The sequence below is a fragment of the Suricata suricatta genome, chromosome 6 (genome assembly GCF_006229205.1).
Source record: "Suricata suricatta isolate VVHF042 chromosome 6, meerkat_22Aug2017_6uvM2_HiC, whole genome shotgun sequence".
Classification (NCBI taxonomy): Eukaryota; Metazoa; Chordata; class Mammalia; order Carnivora; family Herpestidae; genus Suricata; species Suricata suricatta.
In genome coordinates this window covers 52,784,375-52,803,862 of record NC_043705.1, presented here as the reverse complement: position 1 = coordinate 52,803,862, position 19,488 = coordinate 52,784,375, and the positions used below count along the sequence as shown (strand labels likewise).

Below are 19,488 nucleotides of genomic sequence, written 5' to 3'. Positions count from 1 at the left end.
AATGAGAGGGAATCGTCCGATCGTCTAACCAATCATCTGGGGGCTGCTCGGCCTCACGGCGCTACGTCACGAACGGTCGCCTTAACAACCTCCCACCGCTCTCACCGCTGCGGGGAGCAGGCACCGCACCATCTCTCACCACGGCTCGGCCAGCCAATAGCTAGTCGAGCTCCAGAACTCGGGCCTGCCTATTGGCCCAAGAGCCCCGGGGGCGCAAGCATGGTAAGCTGCTCAAGCGAAGGCGATAGGGGATCTGGCGGGTGGAGTGTCCTGCGGGCCTGGACCTGACCTGTGGCCGTCCCGGCTGTGAGAGTACTATGGGAAACACCAGGGAGAAGCAGAATTGGAGGGTGACATTAAATGAAGGGTCAGGTTGAGGGTTGAAAGCCCAATTACTTAGTGGATAGAGAGAGGGAAGGAAGTGGAGGTGAGGCTGAAAAAAGAGAAGGTGGCAGTGAGATGCAAGCCCCAAACCTGAAGCTGACCCATATTGGAAATCTAAAAACGGCACCTTCCTGCGACTTACCCATCTGGGTAAATAGCTCAGGTCACTGGGGTCCTCCCCGCCCCCACACCCTGCACAAGGCTTCTGTGTGGAGCGCTGTCAGTTCTGAATATGCGTCAACTGTGTCTTCTGCGTTCTCTCTGCCGTCCCTTCGCTGCAGGCCTTTCTTTATGTTATCTCCTAGACAAAATAGTGCAATAGACTCTCCTAATGGGTCTCTCCATTCTTATGCACTTCCACCTTGCAATCCTATTACTCTATAGGCCTGCCCCCCTGGAGTTGCACGTTGTCTACTGGTTTAAAGAACCTGACACAACAAATATGGCCCTGCCTCACAATTCTGCTGTATCTCTCCCTACTTACCTGTATCAACCCTACATTTCAGTCAAGAGTAACTGGCCTTTTTTGAGTCACACCCCATTCCTTTTTCTCTCTCTGTTTATGTTCTCCTTATTTAATCTGGCTGTACCTACCCATTTTAATTGTTGAAATCCTAACCATCGTTTAAGAACCATTTCATATGCCACTTCCTTTCCTGCTTCCTTCAAACACTTCATTCCTCCCTACCCTGAGCACTCATGTTTTCATAATGTTCTGCGACTTGTCTTATTATGTGGAAATTTCTTAGGAACAGGAATTATAATCCACTGAATTTTTAAAGCCCTATATTTTGAAACAACAGTCCCTGGAACATACTATACAGTCAGTAGGAGTTTTAATAATCTATCATCTTGCTAAGTTTCCATTATCCTTGTAAAATAGATATTATCTCCATTTATCAAAAAAAAGTTAAGCAAGGTATTGTAAACCACATAAATAATAATTAGGAAAATTGGGATTGGAGACCACATCTAAAGCTTATACTTGTTCTTCTATACTCCACTGCTTCAGTATAGGACCTTTATTCACATCACTTTACCAAATATTTTTGGGTGGCCCATTATATGCAATGTACCATAGTTGGCATTCGAATTACAGTGACAAACATAACTGGCATGGAGACTGCCTTTATGAACCTTATATCCCTCCATAGAATAGATGGTCATTAAATATTTATTGAGGAAGGAAAGAAGGAATGAAGGAACGGAGGGAGGAAAATCTGTAAGTACTGATAGCTAAGAAACACTTTTAATGTCCCTAGAAGCCTAAAGGGCCAGATATTTCAGAATTAAAAGTTACAGATTATACAAATACTAATATAAAATCAAATAAAGATTATGAAGTTGCTTTCAGAAAATGCTTTAGATCAAGATTTGGAAACTTTCATTCCCAAATTCTGCTTAATTGAGAATTCCAATGAGTATATGGGTTCAAAAGCAAACAATAAAAAACTAATTGTCTGCTTTTATGTACTTAAAACAACTCCTATATGGGTCCCAAAATGTATTTCAAAAGAATCTTTATGGCACTTAACTAATGATTTTTACTTAATGGCAAATCACAAAATTTAGCATGGCCACAAGATAGAAGGGGAAAGTGGGGGATGGGGTTCAAGGGAATCTATGTGCCTTCTTGTCTTGTGGCTATACTCTCAGAGCAAGGAGTTTATAAGAGTATAGTTTTGGGGCACCTGGGAGGCTCAGTTGGTTAAGTGTCCAACTCCTGATCTCGACTCAGGTCTTGATCTCAGGGTCATGAGTTCAACCCCATGTTGAACTCCACACTGGGCATGAAGCCTACTTAGAAAATGTAATTAATTAAAAACTAAAGTATACTTTTAAGAGCTCTTTGAAAGTAATGGATGGCTCACCTTGCAATCTTGAACTCAAGACCCTGAGATCAAGACCTGAACTGAAATTGAGAGTCAGACGCTAAAACTGAGCCACCCAGGTAGCCTGGCACAAATTGCTGTCACAGTCCACATTGCCCTTAGCATTTATCTATGTAAATGTATTAGACCTCCAACCTTCACTCTTCCCTCTTTTCATTGTCATGCATCATGCTTTAAGTCAGGGAATTATACCAACAAAATAAGAAGAAGCAGAAATAAGAAGAACAAAAATAATAAGAAGAATAAATACTTAAATAACTCTATCAGCCACTTTTCTAAGTGCTTTATTGACAGTAACTCCTTTAATTCTCATAACAGTCCTATGAGGGAGGTGTGTAGAATCTGCATTTTACAAATGATGAAGCTACAGAAACAGAAAGGTTAAGCACCTGGCCTAAGTTCACACAGCTTGGAGGGTGGAGCTGGGAATACGAACTTTGAAATCAGGCTCCCCGATGCGTGCTCTGAACAAGTCTGCTGGGCTAGGTTTTGCATTAACATAATATTGTCTGCTGTGTATTCGCACATGTTGTGATTGTCTAGGCTTCTGACACTCCAGGGCAAAAAATCTTTCATAATATCAATAAAGAGTTGTATTTATTTATTTATCTATTTCCCATTCACTGTTCCCAGCTGCGTTCAAATTTATATCTTCCAACCTTGGGTAGTTTTCTCTCTCTTACATAATCGTTTTTGTTTGTTTGTTTGTTTTTTAATTTTAAGGATAATGTTTTAACTAGTATTGCAAGCGATAATTGTCCACTTAGCTTTTGAGAGATAATATGATTGATTATCTCTCCTGCCCAAGGTCAAGAAATACTCACTAAGGGTCTCTATGCTAAGAAAAGGGTAGGCATCTAAGGTACAGAGTTAAATAAGGAAACAGACAAAAACAGAAACTTTCTCCAGATAATATAGGCCGTGTTCTGAGTGCAATATGCGGAGGGGCCAGTGAGAAAAGACATAGGGTATGGAATTTGGGTGCAGTACATTCTGAACAAGGGAAGGAAATGGTTTGAAGAAAGGCTATTTTAGCTAATAGGGCCAAGATTGTGAGAATAAGAATGGAGGTGACGTGGATCAGGATTGGGAAGTTTAACTAAGTAGAGATTTTTTTTAATGTTTATTTTTTAGAGAGAGCGGGGGAGAGAGCATGAGCAGGGCAGGGGAAGAGGGAGAGACACAGAATCTGAAGCAGGGATCAGGCTCTGAACTGTCAGCACAGAGCCCTATGTAGGGCCTGATGCGGGGCTCGAACTCTCTAACCACGAGATCATGACCTGAGCTGACATCAGCTGCTTAACTGACTGAGCCCCCCATTAAGCAGAAATATGAAAGTACTGTGGAATTAGAGAGATATAAAAGGTGGGGAAGTCATAAGCAGGTTGGCAGAAAATCCCAAGTTTCTACTGCCACCCAAAGTGACATCTCACAGGGGCTAAAAGTCTCAGCTACTTCTCTTCCTTTGCTACTTTTGTTCAGCAGCAAAACTTAAAATTCTGCTTCTTGTTCATTCCTAAAACTTCCTGGAGCTGCACCCTTCCTTGAGCTGCGCCCAGCAGCTAGAGCCCCTCTTGCAGTCTGGAGCAAAGGTCTCCACCGGAAAAAGTGCACACAATCCAACATGTCTTCTGCCCACTGAGCCTGCTTTCCCCGTTTAACTGTGATTTTGTTTGTTTGTTTGTTTTCTTCTTCACAGTTCCCTCATTCCTCTTCTTAGGCTTTTCTCCAGCTTTGCAGAATCCGTTGGGAGTAGGTATGAGCTGTATTAGAATAATTTTTTTTTCTTTTAAAGCAATTTACTCTCCTCAGGTAAAAAGAATCCTTACACGATGTAGAAACAAACTATAATCAAGAGTGAGCATCGTGTATCCCTGAGATTCTTGGGGATTTGGGGCTAAGGCACTGGTTTACAAAGGAGTCAATGAAAGACCCAGAAAGGAGGCAAAATGAAGGAGCGAAGGAAGAACAGACTTTGACTGAAATATGAGCAGTATTTTTTCTCCCTCAATAACAAACATGGTCCTGGTCTCAGTTGGTAAGAGTGGAGTGCGCTGTTGACGACAAAGGCTATATCCAATTCACTTGTCATGTCCCAACATCTCTTTTTTGTTCACCTCCATCTTTCCAATGCCATCTTCTCCTTCCAGCTCTGTATGGCTCCCAGTTGAGAGACCGCAGATTATAACGGTGAGGGGGGAAAAGGAAGGGCTTGCAAGGAAGTAGATAAGATCACACCAGGCAAGTGTCAAACAAAACAAAGAAAAATAATGGCCCAAGGAGGCCCACCTCAGCTTCCCTGAACAACCCCATAAATTGTCAAAGACAGAATTGCCCAGGGCTACACAATTGTAATACATTTGGTTACAAGTAACAGAGTACCTAAACTAAACAATTTTACAAATATTTTAAAATGTTAGCTTAAACAAAATAAGCATTTCTTTCTTTCTTGGGTCAAGGAAACTGGAGGTAAGTAGTCTAGGATTAGCATGGCAGCCCAGGATGCGTCCAAGAGCCCCTCTGTCTGCCCCACCATCCACCCTCACAGTCACTCTGAGGTCCAAGATGGCAGCTAGAGCTCCAGTCTTCATATCTGCATTTTCATCCTTGTGCAAGGAGCAGAATAAAAAACAAGAGGCCTCTTCCCAACTGACTCAGTTCCCTTTCCCACAGTTTTTATCTCAATGACTGGAAGGCCTTATTTAGCAACAAAAGAGCTGGGGAATACAATCTTCATTTTCAGTGGCGATGTGCCCAGCTGAAGCCTGAACAAAGGCTCCCACTTCTCTGTCTTCCATGTTGTCTCCGTACAGGGTGAGCACACATTGAGGACCCAGTGCAGTTGCTGACCACTCAACTCAAAAACAGAAAACAATTTTACTATCAAGGATATGGGAGAGGACATCAACCTAAGATCAAAGATATTTTATAAACATGAGCCTAAAATGTTGATGGAACTCTCATTAACACCTGGATTTGGCTTTTAGCTTAATCCACCAAAAAAGTATGCTGCTACAAATGGTCCAATGTGAAGAAGTAATCTGGTAAACTAGCAAGACGGACTCTCTTTTTAGAGTAGAGGGCTTCAGGTTCTTAGATGGCACAGTCAGTTAAGCATTGGACTCTTGATCTCTGCCGCGGTCAGGAGCTCACAGTTCCTGGAATCAGGCCGTTGCACCCTCAGGCTCAATAGCAGAGCCTGCTTGGTATTCTCTCTCTCTGCACCTTCCCTGCCTGCATACATATGCTCTACCAGGAGCTCGCTAGCGCTCTCTCTCTCTCTCTCTCTCTCTCTCTCTCTCTCTCTCTATCTCTCCTTCAAAACAAACAACAACAAAAAAGAATAAAGGGCCTCAACGGTCTTGTTCATTGCTGTCTTCAGCACCTGTGACACTTAAATCAATGCGTGAGCTACAGCAATTTTCTAAACAGTTAGCTGTCTTGATTTTCTCATTATCCAGGCCCCCTGCTTTTTCCTGTGCATTTTTAAAATATCTAGCGGGTTCTCCATGCTATTTTAAGTCTATATCACAATAGCTGTCTCCCCCTTGGAAATTTCTTCTGCCTGTGAATCCTGCCTCTCTGCGAAGGTTTCCAGCTCTTTCTGTATATGCCTCAGCTGGCAGAACTAAAGCTACAGTTAGTGATGCTTCCAAAGCTCATGCCTCCAGAGGTCCAGTGAACACTGATAAAACTTTCGGTCTTAGCTCATCCCTAAAATCTTATTTTTTTTCTTTCCATTTTGCACTTTCTAGGCTTTGGGTAATTTGTGCTCCTTCAGTGGCAGCGTGTTATGAGACAGACATTCTTGGTAGAATCTCTCTAGTTGGGTCTGACATGTTGAAAGCTAATATTTTCCTTCTCGTGGAAAGTAAAGAGGATTACCACTGCCCACCATTCTCAAGACAGGCACTGCCAAGGCCTTTGTGCTCCTTTCAGAAAAATAGGCTGCTTGTTCATCGTCCCCGAGGGAAAACATCGCACCTGCAAGCATTCTCTTCAGTGCCTCTTTCAGAGCTACCACTTGCTCGTTTCTTTGAAATATATGTCACTATACATAACTTTAGGAAGAAATCTGACCCATGTACACCAATAAAAGTGAGGAAAATTATAATTGATGCCACTATGGGCTAATAATTTTGCCCTCAGGAAGGCAATCAAAGGAGTCAGGACAACCTTTCCCCTACCCCGGCTCTTTATGGAAAAAGTAGTTCTGGAAACTCTACCGATGTTTGGCTTCCAGCAGTGCACAAAGCCCTCTGTCTCTACCTCATTCCCCTCCAAGGGAAACATCTTTCCAGATGTTACCAATTGTGTTAAAGAGCTCAAAGCACGGGAATGGGGGGGGGGGGACAATCCCTGGCCAATGCGTGACATTGTGTTTCATGGGGAATAAATCTGTTTAATTGTCTCTGTCTTTAGGTGCCCTTTCACTCCAACGAAAAGAACAAAGAGGGAAGTATGGTGCGGTACAGAGAGAGAAGGCACCCTGATTCCAGCAGGCCTCAGGTACAGCACAGCGCTCCTCTCCACTCCTCCTGCATGAATGAGACACATCTGCTTCCCTCTGGTCCGCGTTTCTCAAGCAGGCCCAGCTGAGTCTGTCTCTTCAATTGAACCTGTTCCTTTTTTTTTTTTTTAACCAGAGGAAAGGAGTAGGACTGTCTTGGTTTGGGTTCCTACAGGCAAAGACTGAGTCAAAAACTGGGGTGCAGTGGCTTATTTGGGGAATGATCCAAGAATGTCAGAACAAGAATGCACAGGAAGCAGGGGAAGAAGGAAAAGCCAATACCCGGCTAGTTACCACTGTGGGCAAGTAGGGCTCAACCCTGCTGGGAACCCTCTGAAGAGCCTGTAGAATGCACTTCTGAAGGACGGTGGGGTGAGGTGGGACCATTTATTCACCAACTCCCGTCCTCCTTTGCTTGAGAAATGCCCCCTGGAGCGTACTTCCAGTCCATACAAGGACTGAGGTACTGAAGCTTTGGAAAAGCCTTGAGCCAAAAAGGTTGAAAGACCTGACTGTGAGCACTTGAAGAAAGAAGCTTTCAGCCTGCCCGGAACTCTCCCACATGTGCAGCCATAGGTGATACGTGGGTAGGAGACACGGAGAGGAGAAACGTGCCTATCACAATGACTGCATTACAGCTTCCCATGCCAGCATTTCTGGTATTTTCATTCTTTTAAATCCCATTGGGCCTCCTTTGATTACATCCCTAAGCTATTTTAGAAGATGGCCTGAAATTGTTATTATAATTTCCCTCTTGAGGTTAGGCAACAGTATTCCATTCACCAATCGCATTCTAAAGGTGTCTGATTTTTTCACTCTGGTTATCCTTAGTCTCTGAGTAGGCCTGGACTCTGTAACTTGTAACAGTCAACATTCTTTTAAATGTTTTTGAGAGAGAGAGACAGACAGACAGACAGACAGAATCTGAAGCAGGCTCCAGGCTCTGATCTTTCAGCACAGAGCCTGATGCAGGGCTCAAACTCATGAACTGTAAGGTCATGACTTGAGCCGAAGTCGGTCACTGAACTGACTGAGACACACAGCCCCCCATGGTATCAATCAACATTTTTAAGCTTGCAAGTACTCTGGCTTACAAATGGAAAGTGATCAATACATAGTTGTTGATGATTCTAACAACAGTGAAATCTTGACTCTAATAAACAGTATTAAGCAGGAACTTGTATAGTCCTATGAAATCAACAAATATTTCTTGCAGTAAGTATTTCAAAGAAAGAACAAGAGAGCTGATGGGTAGTTAGATAGAAATTCACAGAGCTTTTACACACAGATGGAGTTACTATGTTTCCAGTATCTAAAATCTCATCTTTGCCAGACAGAGGAGTCACATTATCTGTGGGGGTTAGGTTCTAAAATCAGTGTAAAAATGGAAATCCATCAGGATCTTGGGCTTTCTTTTTTTAACAGCATGGGAAGGGAAAATGTTAGAGTCAAAAATATTCTTGAAATCTTTTTATATTTCATAAAATAGGCACATGAGGTTTGAAACCCCTGACTATTGGAAGAGTCTATTTAAAGATAGTTAATCATTTCCTACCTTTCTGTCCTTAAGATTTCACTATTAAATCCTAAAATGAATGGGAGCGAGGTGGTGAATGCTACTATGTTACTGCTTGCCCACAGGGTTTCCCTAACTGGTGTCACCCCACTCTATGCTTGTTGTCGTATTTACCCATTATTGGTGATATTTTCTTCGATTTGCATGGCAAAAAGGTCTTTAAATTTTTTGAGTGTTTATTTTTTATTTTTTATTTTTGAGAGAGTGACATTAACAAGGGAGGTCAGAGAGAGGGAGACAGAGCATCTGAAGTGGACTCGGAGCTGACTCCATTGAGCCCAAAGTGGGCTCAAACTCACAAATGATGAGCCAAAGTCAGCCGCTAAACCAGCTGAGCAACCCAGGAACCCCTAAAAAATTTGTTTTAATATATCATTTATTGTTAGGTTAGCTAACATAAAGTGCATACAGTATGCTCTTGGCTTTGGGAGTAGAATCCCATGATTCATCACACCTAGTGCTCATCCCAACAAGTGCCCTCCTCAATGCCCATTATCCATTTCCCTGCCCCCCACCCCCTACTCTTTCCCCTTCCACTTTCAATTTGTTCTCTCTGTTTAAAAGTCTTATGGTTTGCCTCCTTTTCTGGCTGTAACTATTTTTTTTTCTTTCCCTTCCCCCACGGTCTTCTGTTAAGTTTTTTAGCTTCAACATATGAGTGAAAACATGATATCTGTCTTTCTGTGGCTGAATTATTTGCTTAGCATAATACACTCTAGCTTCATCCTTGTCATTGCAAATGACAAGATTTCATTCTTTTGGATGGCTGAGTAACATTTCATTGTATGTATATACAACACGTTGTTATTTAACATATTACTGGAAGTTCTAGCTTTAGCCAACAGACATAAAAAGAAGTAAGAGGAACCCAAATTGACAAGAAAGAAGTCAAACTGTCACTATTCACAGATGACATGATACTCTATGTAGAAAACCGGAAAGACTCCACCAAAGTAATTGCTAGAACTGACATATGAATTCAGCAAAGTCATAGGATATAAAATAAATGTACAGAAATCCACTGCACTTCTATACACCAATAATGAAGAAACAGAAAGAGGTATCACACAATCAATCTCATTTACAGTTGTACCAAAAGCCATAAGATACCTAAGCATAAACCTAACCAAAGAGGTAAAAGATATGTACTCTGAACACTATAGGAAACTATGAAAAACATGGAAGAGGACACAAAGAAATGGAAAAATATTCCATGCTTATGGATCAGAAGAACAAACATTGTTAAAATATCCATACTACACAAAGGAATCTACACATTAATGCAATCTCTATCAAAATATCACCAGCATTTTTCACAGAGCTAGAACAAACAATCCTAAAATTTGATTGGAACCACAAAAGATCCTGAATAGCCGAAGCTATTTTGAAAAAGAAAAACAAAGCTGGAAGCATCCCAATATTAGATTTCAAGATTTGTTCCATTTCAAAGCTGTCGTCATCAAGACAGTATGGTACTGGCACAAAAACAGATACATAGATCAATGAAACAGAATAGAAACTCAGAAATGGACCTACAACTATATGGTTCTGTAGGCTATAATCTTCAATAAAGCAAGAAAGAATATCCAATGGAAAAAAGGCAGCCTTTCAACCTAAATGCTACTGGGAAAACTAGACAGTGACCTGCAAAAAAAGAAGTTGGACCACTTTCTCACACTATGCTTATACAAATATAAATTCAAAATAGATGAAAAACCTAAATGTGAGACAAGAAACAATCAAAATCCTAAAAGAGAACACAGGCAGCAACTCTTTGACCTCAGACATAGCAACTTCTTAACTAGACACTTCTCCGGAGCCAAGGGAAACAAAAGCAAAAATGAACTATTATGACTTCATCAAGATAAAAAATCTTCTGCACAGCAAAGGAAATGATCAAGAAAACTAAAAGGCAGCCTATGGAATGGGAGAAGATATTTACAAATAACATATCTGATAAAGGGTTAGTATCCAAAATCTAGAAAGAACTTACCAAACTCAACACCCTCCCAAAATAAATAAATAGATAATAAATAAATAAAAATAATCCAGTGAAGAAATGAGCAGAAGAAATGAAAACACATTTTTTTTCCCAGAGAAGACATACAGAAGACCAACAGATACATGAAAAGATGCTCATCATCACTCATAATCGGGGAAATAAAAATAAAAACCATGATGAGATACCACCTCATGCCTGTCAGAATGGCGAAAATTAGCAACCAGTAAACAACAGATGTTGGCAAGGATGTATAAGGGGAACTCTCTCACGCTATTGGTGAGGATGCAAACTGGTGCAGACACTCTGGAAAAGAGAATGGGGATTCTTCAAAAAGTTAAAAGTGGAACTACCCTATGATCCAGCAATTGCACTACTAGGAATTTACCAAAAGGATACAAAAGTACTGATTTGAAGGGACACGTGCACCCTGATGTTTATAACAGCACTATTAACAAGAGCCAATCTATGGAAAAGCACAATTGTCCATCGATTGATGAATGGGTAGACTATTAGAATTAATAAATAAATTTAACAAGATCACTGACACAAGAATAATACTTTAAAAATCAATTATGTTTTTATGTACAAGCTTCAAATAAATAAAAATTTGGCTTAAAAACACAGTGTTTGAGTGCTTGGGTGTCTCAGTTGGTTTAAGTGTATGACTCCATCTCAGGTCACGAGATCATGGTTTGTGAATTCAAGCCTTACATCTAGCTCTGTGCTGACAGCTCAGAGCCTGGAGTCTGACTCAGACTCTGTGTCTCCCTCTCTCTCTGCCCCTTCCCTACTCATGCTCTGTCTTTTTCTGTGTCAAAAATAAATAAACATAAAAAGTGTTATTTATCCATCAAATCCATTAAATACCCAACAATAAATCTAGTAAAAGATATACAAAAACTCTGGATGAAACTGTAAAACATTATTGAGCTAAATTAACGAAAACCTAGATAAATGGAGGGTTACACCACGTTCACAGATTATAAGAGAATATTTTAAAGATATCAAATCTATTTGCACTCATCCATGAATTCTGCACAATTCTAATCTTTTTTTAAAATGTCACATTATTTTTTTGTGAAAATTGACAAGCTCACTCTAAAATTTATATGAAAATGGTGTGCCTAAGGTGGCTCAGTTGGTTAAGTGGCTGATTTTGGCTCAGGTCATGATCTCACGGTCTGTGAGTTCAAGCCCCGCATCAGGCTCTGTGCTGAAAGCTCAGAGCCTGTAGCCTGTGTTGGATTCTGTGTCTGCCTCTCTCTCTGCCCCTCCCTTGCTCATGCTCTGTCTCTCTCTGTCTCTCAAAAATGGATAAATGTTAAAAATTTTTTTAATTTACATGAAAATGTATGAGGTAATCTTTACGAACAAATTTGGAGTAGTTACATACCTAGGTGTATTTATAATAAATAAAGATCTATTACAAAGCTATAGTAATTACAATGCTATGATACTGACACTATGAAAGACATACAGGCCACTGTAATAAAATATAGTTCAGAGATAGACTTACATATAAGTGGTCACCTGGTTTTTGACAGAGATGACACTTCAGTGCAGTATGGAAAGGTTAATCTTTTTCAATAAATGGTTCTAGGTCATTTCACAATCCATATAGAGTATAAATTTATATACATATATAGGTACATATATTAAAATTAAGAACTTCTGTTCATTAAAAAACACCATTGAGAGAATGAAAAGGCAATCCACAGAGTAGAAGATAACAGTGATACATTTCACAAAGGATTCTCATCAAGGGTATATAAAGGACTCTTGCAAGTCAATAGGAAGACAGAAAATACAGTGAAAAAATAGGCAAAAATAGTGAACAGATATTTCACAATAAGCAATATTCTGACAGCCGATAAACATTAAGAAAAGGTATTCAGTGTCATTAGTTATCGGAGAAATGCAAATACCCACATACCTACAAAGATGGTTAAAATAGAAAAAGACTAACACTAACAAGTGTTGGCAAAAAAGTAGAACAGCTGGAACTCTCCCATGCTGCTGGTGGGAGCAGAAATTGATACAACCATTCTGGAAAAACTCTGGCAGTATCTACCAAAGCTCAACATACGCATATTCTATGACCAAGCAATCACACCCCTAGAAATATATCCAGCCAAAGTGTGGACATCCATTCAACAAATATAAGTATGAGAATATATTAGGAAACCACCTAATGTCCATAAACAGTAGGATAGACAATCAATTTGTGACATATCTCCACAATGAGAACAAATGAGCTGGAACTACATCCAACAGTATGGAGAAATTCCACAAACATCATTTCAAGCAAAAACAGTCAACACAAAATAGCAAATACTATGTGACTCGATTTACATAAAGTTTTAAAAAAGGCAAAACAAATTTATGCTGTTAGAAGTCAATGCAGTGATTATATGTGGGGGAGAGGAGGAGTTTTGTTCCTTAAATTGGTCCCATTGATATCCTTTTGTGAAACTGTCTACACTTGTGATTTGTTCCCTTGTCTTTTCTGAAAAGAGAATGTTTTAAATGACACTGAGATACTTTTGTTTATCTATTACTTTGGTAAAAATCTAAAAGTTAGACAAAACTATGCAATAGCACAGCAATGGGGCCCAGGCACTCTTAGACATTGAGGGTAGTGTAAATTTACCTTGTTGTAATGGTTATGACTCGTATGAAGAGCCATTTGATAATGTCTGTCAAAATTACAAATGTGTGTGCCCTTTTACCTAGAAGTTCCAGCTCTGGTTACCTTCTGAAAGTTATACCTGTGTATGAAATGATGTGTGTATAAGGTTATGCATTGCACAATTTTTTGAAATAGAAACTTACTGGCAGTGACCCATGTGTATGTCCATCTATTAAATCCACACAAAAGAAAAAAGAACAGAAAGTTCTCTATTCACTAGACAATATTGTCAGTTTGAAATAGTAATTTAGGACCTGAATTTGGGAGTCAGACTTCCTGGTTTCACATCCTGGCTCCACTACTTACTCTTTTTTCTTTCTTTTTTTAAATTCTTTTTAAGTTTATTTATTTTGAGAGAGACAGTGTGAGTTGGGGAGGGGCAGAGAGAGAGGAAAAGGGAAAATCCCCGACAGGTTTCATGCTGTCAGCACAGAGGTCTGCTTGGGGCTTGAACTTATAAAACCAGATCATGACCCTCGCCAAAACCAAGAGTAGAATTCTTAACCGACTGAGCCACCCAGGTGCCCCCTACTTACTTTTCTATATCTCTGCTTCCTTTTCTTTAAAATACTACCTATTAGCAGAATTGTTGTGATGGTTAAATAGTTAATTTGAGTAAAGCATTTAGAAACAGTGCCTGACACAAAGTAAGCACTATGTAAGTATATTCTTTTGTTATTGTTACTAATATAGCAAGATTCTCAATGTAAGTTAATTAAAAAAAAAAAGATTTGAACATGGTGTGTGATACCTTCTCTTTTGTGTATAAAAGGGATTATGGAAAACTACATATTCTGGAGCTATACCAAAGGAACCCGCATGGGGAGGAGGGTGCTGGGAACAAGGCAGATGGGAGACATTGTTTACCTTTTTATGTACTATGAGTTTCAAACCATGTGATTGTGTGACCTTTCTGAATAATTTACAGGAAGACAGTGCATGCAGTAACTGTGGATTCACAAAATTTATGTGTCATCCCAGCTCCACTATATAAAAGGATTCCATTTCACGTGTTCTTAAACTTTTCTGAGGCTCAAGTTCAAAGAGTTGCTAAGAATCAGTGATTACTGTGGAAGTACATTTGTAAAACATATATCTGTTTGGGCTCTTTGGGTGATTAAATGACAGGAAATCCAATGTAAAGTAGCTTCCCAAGAAAGGGGAATGTATTGGCTCACATTACTAAAATGTTCAGGAGGTAGCTCTGCCTTCTACACAGCTAGATTCAGGCCTCCAGCTATCACCTGGCTTTATTTCTCTCTAGACTCTGCTCTGCCTCTGGTGGTGTTGCCTTCTTTTTCTGGCTCTAAGTGCAGCCGTAGCAACTCGAGTCTCTCCCCTAATGGTGGCAAGTTGGTTGCGGTACTCTAGCCTCAAAAGCTCTCAAGTTCAAAGTCTAGCAAGAACAGTAAGAGTAATTTATGATCATTTCCATCAAAATCTTGAGGGGTGCCTGGGTGACTTGGTCAGTTAAGTGTGTGACTGTTGGTTTTAGTTCAGGTCATGATCTCACGCTTTGCACGTTCAAGTCCCACATCAGGCTTTGAGCTGACAGTGCAGAGTCTGCTTGGAATTCTCTCTCCCTCTCTCTCTCTCTCTTCCCCTCTCTTGCTCATTCTTTCTGTCCCTCTCTCAAAATAAGTAAAAACTTGAAAAAATTTTTATTTTTTATTTAAAAAATATTTTTTATGTTTTTAATTTATTTTTGAGAGACAGAGAGAGACAGCACAAGCAGGGGAGGGTCAGAGAGAGAGGGTGACCCAGAATCGAAGACAGGCTCCAGGCTCTGAGCTGTCAGCACAGAGCCCGATGTGGGACTTGAACCCACGAACTGTGAGATCATGACCTGAGCTGAAGCCGGACGCTTAACCGACTGAGCCACCCAGGCGCCCCAAAAAAATATTTTTAAAAAACATTGAGATTCACTCTAGTTGGCCCAGTCAAAGTCATGCTTCTACAGTGGATGCAGGACTCTGAATTACTGGGCTTGAGACTGAAGGTGATATGGGATGCTCTGTAGGAAAATAATCTCCTCAACAACATGTATTGGAATCTGATGGGCACTGAGGAGGTCACCTGTTGGGATGAGCACTGAGTGTTGTATATAAGCCAATTTGACAATAAATTATATTTTAAAAATAAAATTTAAAAAGAAAGGATAGACTGGAGAAAAAACTTGAGTGGGGAGGTCATTGCAATTGTGCAAGTGAAAGACAATGTGTTGTGCTAATTCTGAAGTGGAAATAAGTTTAAAGGATGGTCATAAAAAATGGCCTGATGTCAAAAAGTAAAGCCCACTTAAATAATAAAGGAGGAGAGACTATTCTCGATTAAGGGATACTGGAGAGATAAGTAAATATAATACAAAGTCCCTCCTTATTTGTGGCTTCACCTCACACAGTTTAATTTTACCCACAGTAAACAGCACTCCAGAAGCAGATGAGCCTCTTTCTGACAATCACCAGAAGGTCAACAGAAGCCTAAAGCTTTGTCACAGTGCCAAGTCATTTACCTGACTTCGTCACCTAGGATTTTATTGTCTCCCCTCATCATAAGAAGGGTGAGTATAGTCTAAGAAATTACTTGGAGAGAGAGAGAAAGTCTACTTCATATAACTCGTATTACAGTATATTGTTATATGTGTTCTATTTTATTATTAGTTATGTTTATCTGTGACTGTGTCTCGTGTATAAATTAAACTTAATCATAGGTACATATGTATAGGGAAAACCCGACATATGCAGAGTTCAGTACTATCTGCAGTATCAGGCATCCACTGGGGGTCTTGGAACATCTTCCCTAAAAATAAGGGGAGACTACTATATGCCCATATGTGACTGAATCCTAATTCAAAAGAAAGCAACAAACCACTTTCTTGGGATAATGGGGGAAATTTGAATATGGACTGGATATTGTGAAACTATTCTTAATAATTTAAGGGCAAAAGTGGCGGGGTGGCTCAGTTGGTTAAGCGTCCAACTCTTGATTTAGGCTCAGGTCATTATCTCACAGTTTGTGAGATGGAGCCCCGCATTGGGCTCTGGACTGATGACGCAGAGACTGGGATGTTCTCTCACCCTCTCTCTCTGCTCCTTCCCCCTAAATACATAAATAAACATTAAAAAATAATTTTAGGGCAGTAGTAATGATATGGTTGTTATCAAAAAATGTCTTATCCTTAGAAGATGGCTGCTAAACTGTTTAGAGATAAAGTGTCATGAGCCTGCCTCCTTACATTCAAATGATTCAGAAGAAGGAAGGTATATGAAGATCAGAGAGATAAAATTGCAGCATATTAAAAATTATTGAATTTAGGTGGTAGGCATTCAGGCTTTCATTTTATTGCAACTTTCTTGTGTGTGTTTGAAAATGCTCACCATTTTAAAAATTGGTGAGGAGATGGTCTGAAAAAGGGGCCTGTTGTACATATTTCAGAACTCAATTTCCTTTTCAAGCTCTTGGATCTTCTAGTCTGGTGGTTTCGGTGGTTGAGAATTCTCAGACTGTGAAGGCCTAGAGGGAAAGGCAACTATGTGGATAAAATGAGAAGCCACAATAGAGAAGCAAAAAAGACTGAAGAAATGGTCAAAAGGTGGTCAGTGGCTCTCTCTGGGTAGGTAGATTATTACTGGTTTTACCCTGCCTTTTGGTAATTTTCTGTAATTTCCCAGTTTTCTACAGTGATTGGTGATTATTTTTATAATAAAACAACAGAAGAGAAATTTAATTAAGTAGAACAGAAGTGAGGAAAAACTCATAAGAAAACGTTTTAAAGTTGGTTGGAGATTGGAACAAACCTACCCTTTGGGGCATGCATGGAAGCTGATATCATCTTTCTTTCTTAGAAGTAGAAAATACATTAATTAATTAATTAATTAATATTTTGAGAGAGAGAGAGAGAGAGAAAGAGTACATGACAGGAGGGCAAAGAGAGAGGGAAAGAGAGAATCCTCAACAGGCTCTGAGCTGTCAGCACAGAGCCTGACGTGGGACTTGAACTCATGAACCATGAGATCATGACCTGAGCTGAAATCAAGAGTCAGATGCTTAATCGACTGAGCCACCCAGGCATCCCAGAAAATACAACATTTAGAGGGAATGGTGTTTTGTCCAGAAGAAAAAAAATTATAAGTTCAGGAAAACTGAAGAGTGTGAGACATTAGGTATGAAGAGAAAAAAAGTGCATTTTGAGGTTGGATAAGAAAGGAGAGTTTTCTTTTTCTTAAGGTGTCCCTGTGGCTTTGGGGAGTTTAGGGCTTCTGAAGGCTGATTCTAGGCTCAAGGAACATGAAGCTTTCCTTCTAAAATACCCAATCTAAGTTGGAAAAAAAAAAAAAAGCAGAGGTCTAGATTACACTTTGGAAGTAAATATGAATGTTAAGAGGCACCCAAGTTGTGAAAAATTAAGGGAAGTTTTGAAGTAAGAATTGTTCTTAGAGATTTTCTACTTCAGTCCTCACAATAGAAGGTCCAGAGAGGTTAAAGATTTACCCGAGATCAGCCAGACTAAGACAAAAGCCAGCTTGAAAAAGTGTCCCAGTAGGATCTAGCTAGGATATAATTATTGGATACATTATAAGAGTGAGCATGGTATATAATCTGAGAACCTAATTTGTGCCTTCTCTGAAATATTTGAGGCCTCTAAAATAGTCAGTGACATATATATAAATCTATAAATCGTTGAGGATATTGACTTTGTATAACTGATGAGAGCCAGGAGTCATGGTAGCAGTCTAGAGTGATCGGTAACTACAAGCAAAGCTGAACATAATTATAAAACTTTTTAAAAATATAGTTTATTACCAAGTTGGTTTCCACATAACACCCAGTGCTCTTCCCCACAAGTGCCCCTCTCCATGACCGTCACCCCCCTGCCCTTTCCCCCCTCCCTCTTCAGCCCTCAGTTTGTGCTCAGCATTCAAAAGTCTGTCATGATTTGCCTCACTTAGCTTTAATCTGTTCCAATTTAATGTTGTTAAAAATTAGATCATGAAACTTGGGTTGTGAAGGTTAAACTTGAAAAAAAAAAAAAACAAGCATAAACAAAACCTCCTAACAATGCACACAAAGCTTCCAAATAACCCAGGTTATATACCACTTTAGACTTTTTTTACACAAATTTTTATCAACAAAACCTCATAGAGCCTTCACTGTCACCATGTAGCCCATTATTGGGAAAACTTGGAAGTCCCTGGAAAAGTGAAGAGGTGTGTTTTCATCATTCTAGGCTACAAGATACTGTGGTTTGGCCTCAGCCCTGCCCTAACAATTGTATGAGTCTTAGAGGACTCACTTCACCATCAGAGGCCCTCAGTTTACTTATATGCAAGGACTGTACTTCACTCTCAGGGATTGTACTTTCCTATTTTAAATCTCATTCTTGTCACTTATTTACGACAGGGGACATTTGCAAGGAGTCTATTGTGAAGCGACATGAGCCAGTTTGTTCAACACTTACCAAGGTAAAATCAGGTCATTAGATGTCAGATGACTAAAGACACGTGGTGCGCCCATGTGCGTCTCTCACACCACCAGGCTTCCACGTGATATGTTAAAAATAAAAGCAAACCTTAAATTCTGCCAAACTACTTTTATAAGCAAGCAAACACAAAAGCAGTCACGTAGCTGGTTGTTATGAACTTAGGGCAAACCATAATCTCTGGATTCAGGCACTCTCAACTGCACCGAACGTAAGAAGTTCACTCTGAGTGGGCTCAGGAGCTATGCAGCTAATCCTCTAGTTATTAGGAAACAAAATCTTTAATGGAGAGATAGTTCACAAAGCTCTAGATACATAATGCCTTAAGTAATTGATAAACCCTTGTGTATATTTCAGTAAGATATTTGGAATGCTTGTGTAGCTCTCTAGGGAGTGTGGAGGAACTTTAAACCTTAAAACGTCTATATTGAGACGAAAGTTAATTTATACACCTACACCAGTCTTAACGTTGATGGACACTGTCCTATGTCTTAACACCCAACAACTGGGGCATTGTTGAGTGGAGTGATATGTCAAAACAATGGAAGTTCATAAAAATATCCACCACATACCTCACTGGAAATCCATGTGCATAAGAATGCCAAATGGAAAAAAGAACACAACATGAAAGATGATGTAAATTAAGACATTCGTAGATCTAAAATTATATAAGTTGTTAATATGTACTGAAAGATATCAAAAGATAAAATGTTTCTTTTTCCTTCTCTTATTTTTCAAGTACAAAATAGGAGAAAAAAAATCATGATATAATGATCATATTATTGATTAACTTGGAAACATTCCTAATGTGCAGGTTCTAATCCACAACTACACATTCATTCAACAAATAATTATTAAGCATTTACTATGTGTCTGGAACTGAGGATATACAGATGAAAAAGACCAAATCCTTGGCTTCAACTAACTAATAATCTGGTGTTTTGAGACAAGTTAAT

The 19,488-nt window shown here is 39.6% G+C and overlaps 1 long non-coding RNA gene across 1 annotated transcript; it reads left to right on the top strand.

The window, feature by feature from the left end:
• The first annotated feature begins 118 nt into the window (after positions 1–118).
• On the top strand, positions 119–18,632 carry LOC115293930. The gene is made up of 4 exons (XR_003909680.1): positions 119–222; positions 6,699–6,785; positions 15,472–15,613; positions 18,454–18,632. It is a non-coding gene; the product is annotated as an uncharacterized LOC115293930 (long non-coding RNA).
• The last annotated feature ends 856 nt before the right edge of the window (positions 18,633–19,488 follow it).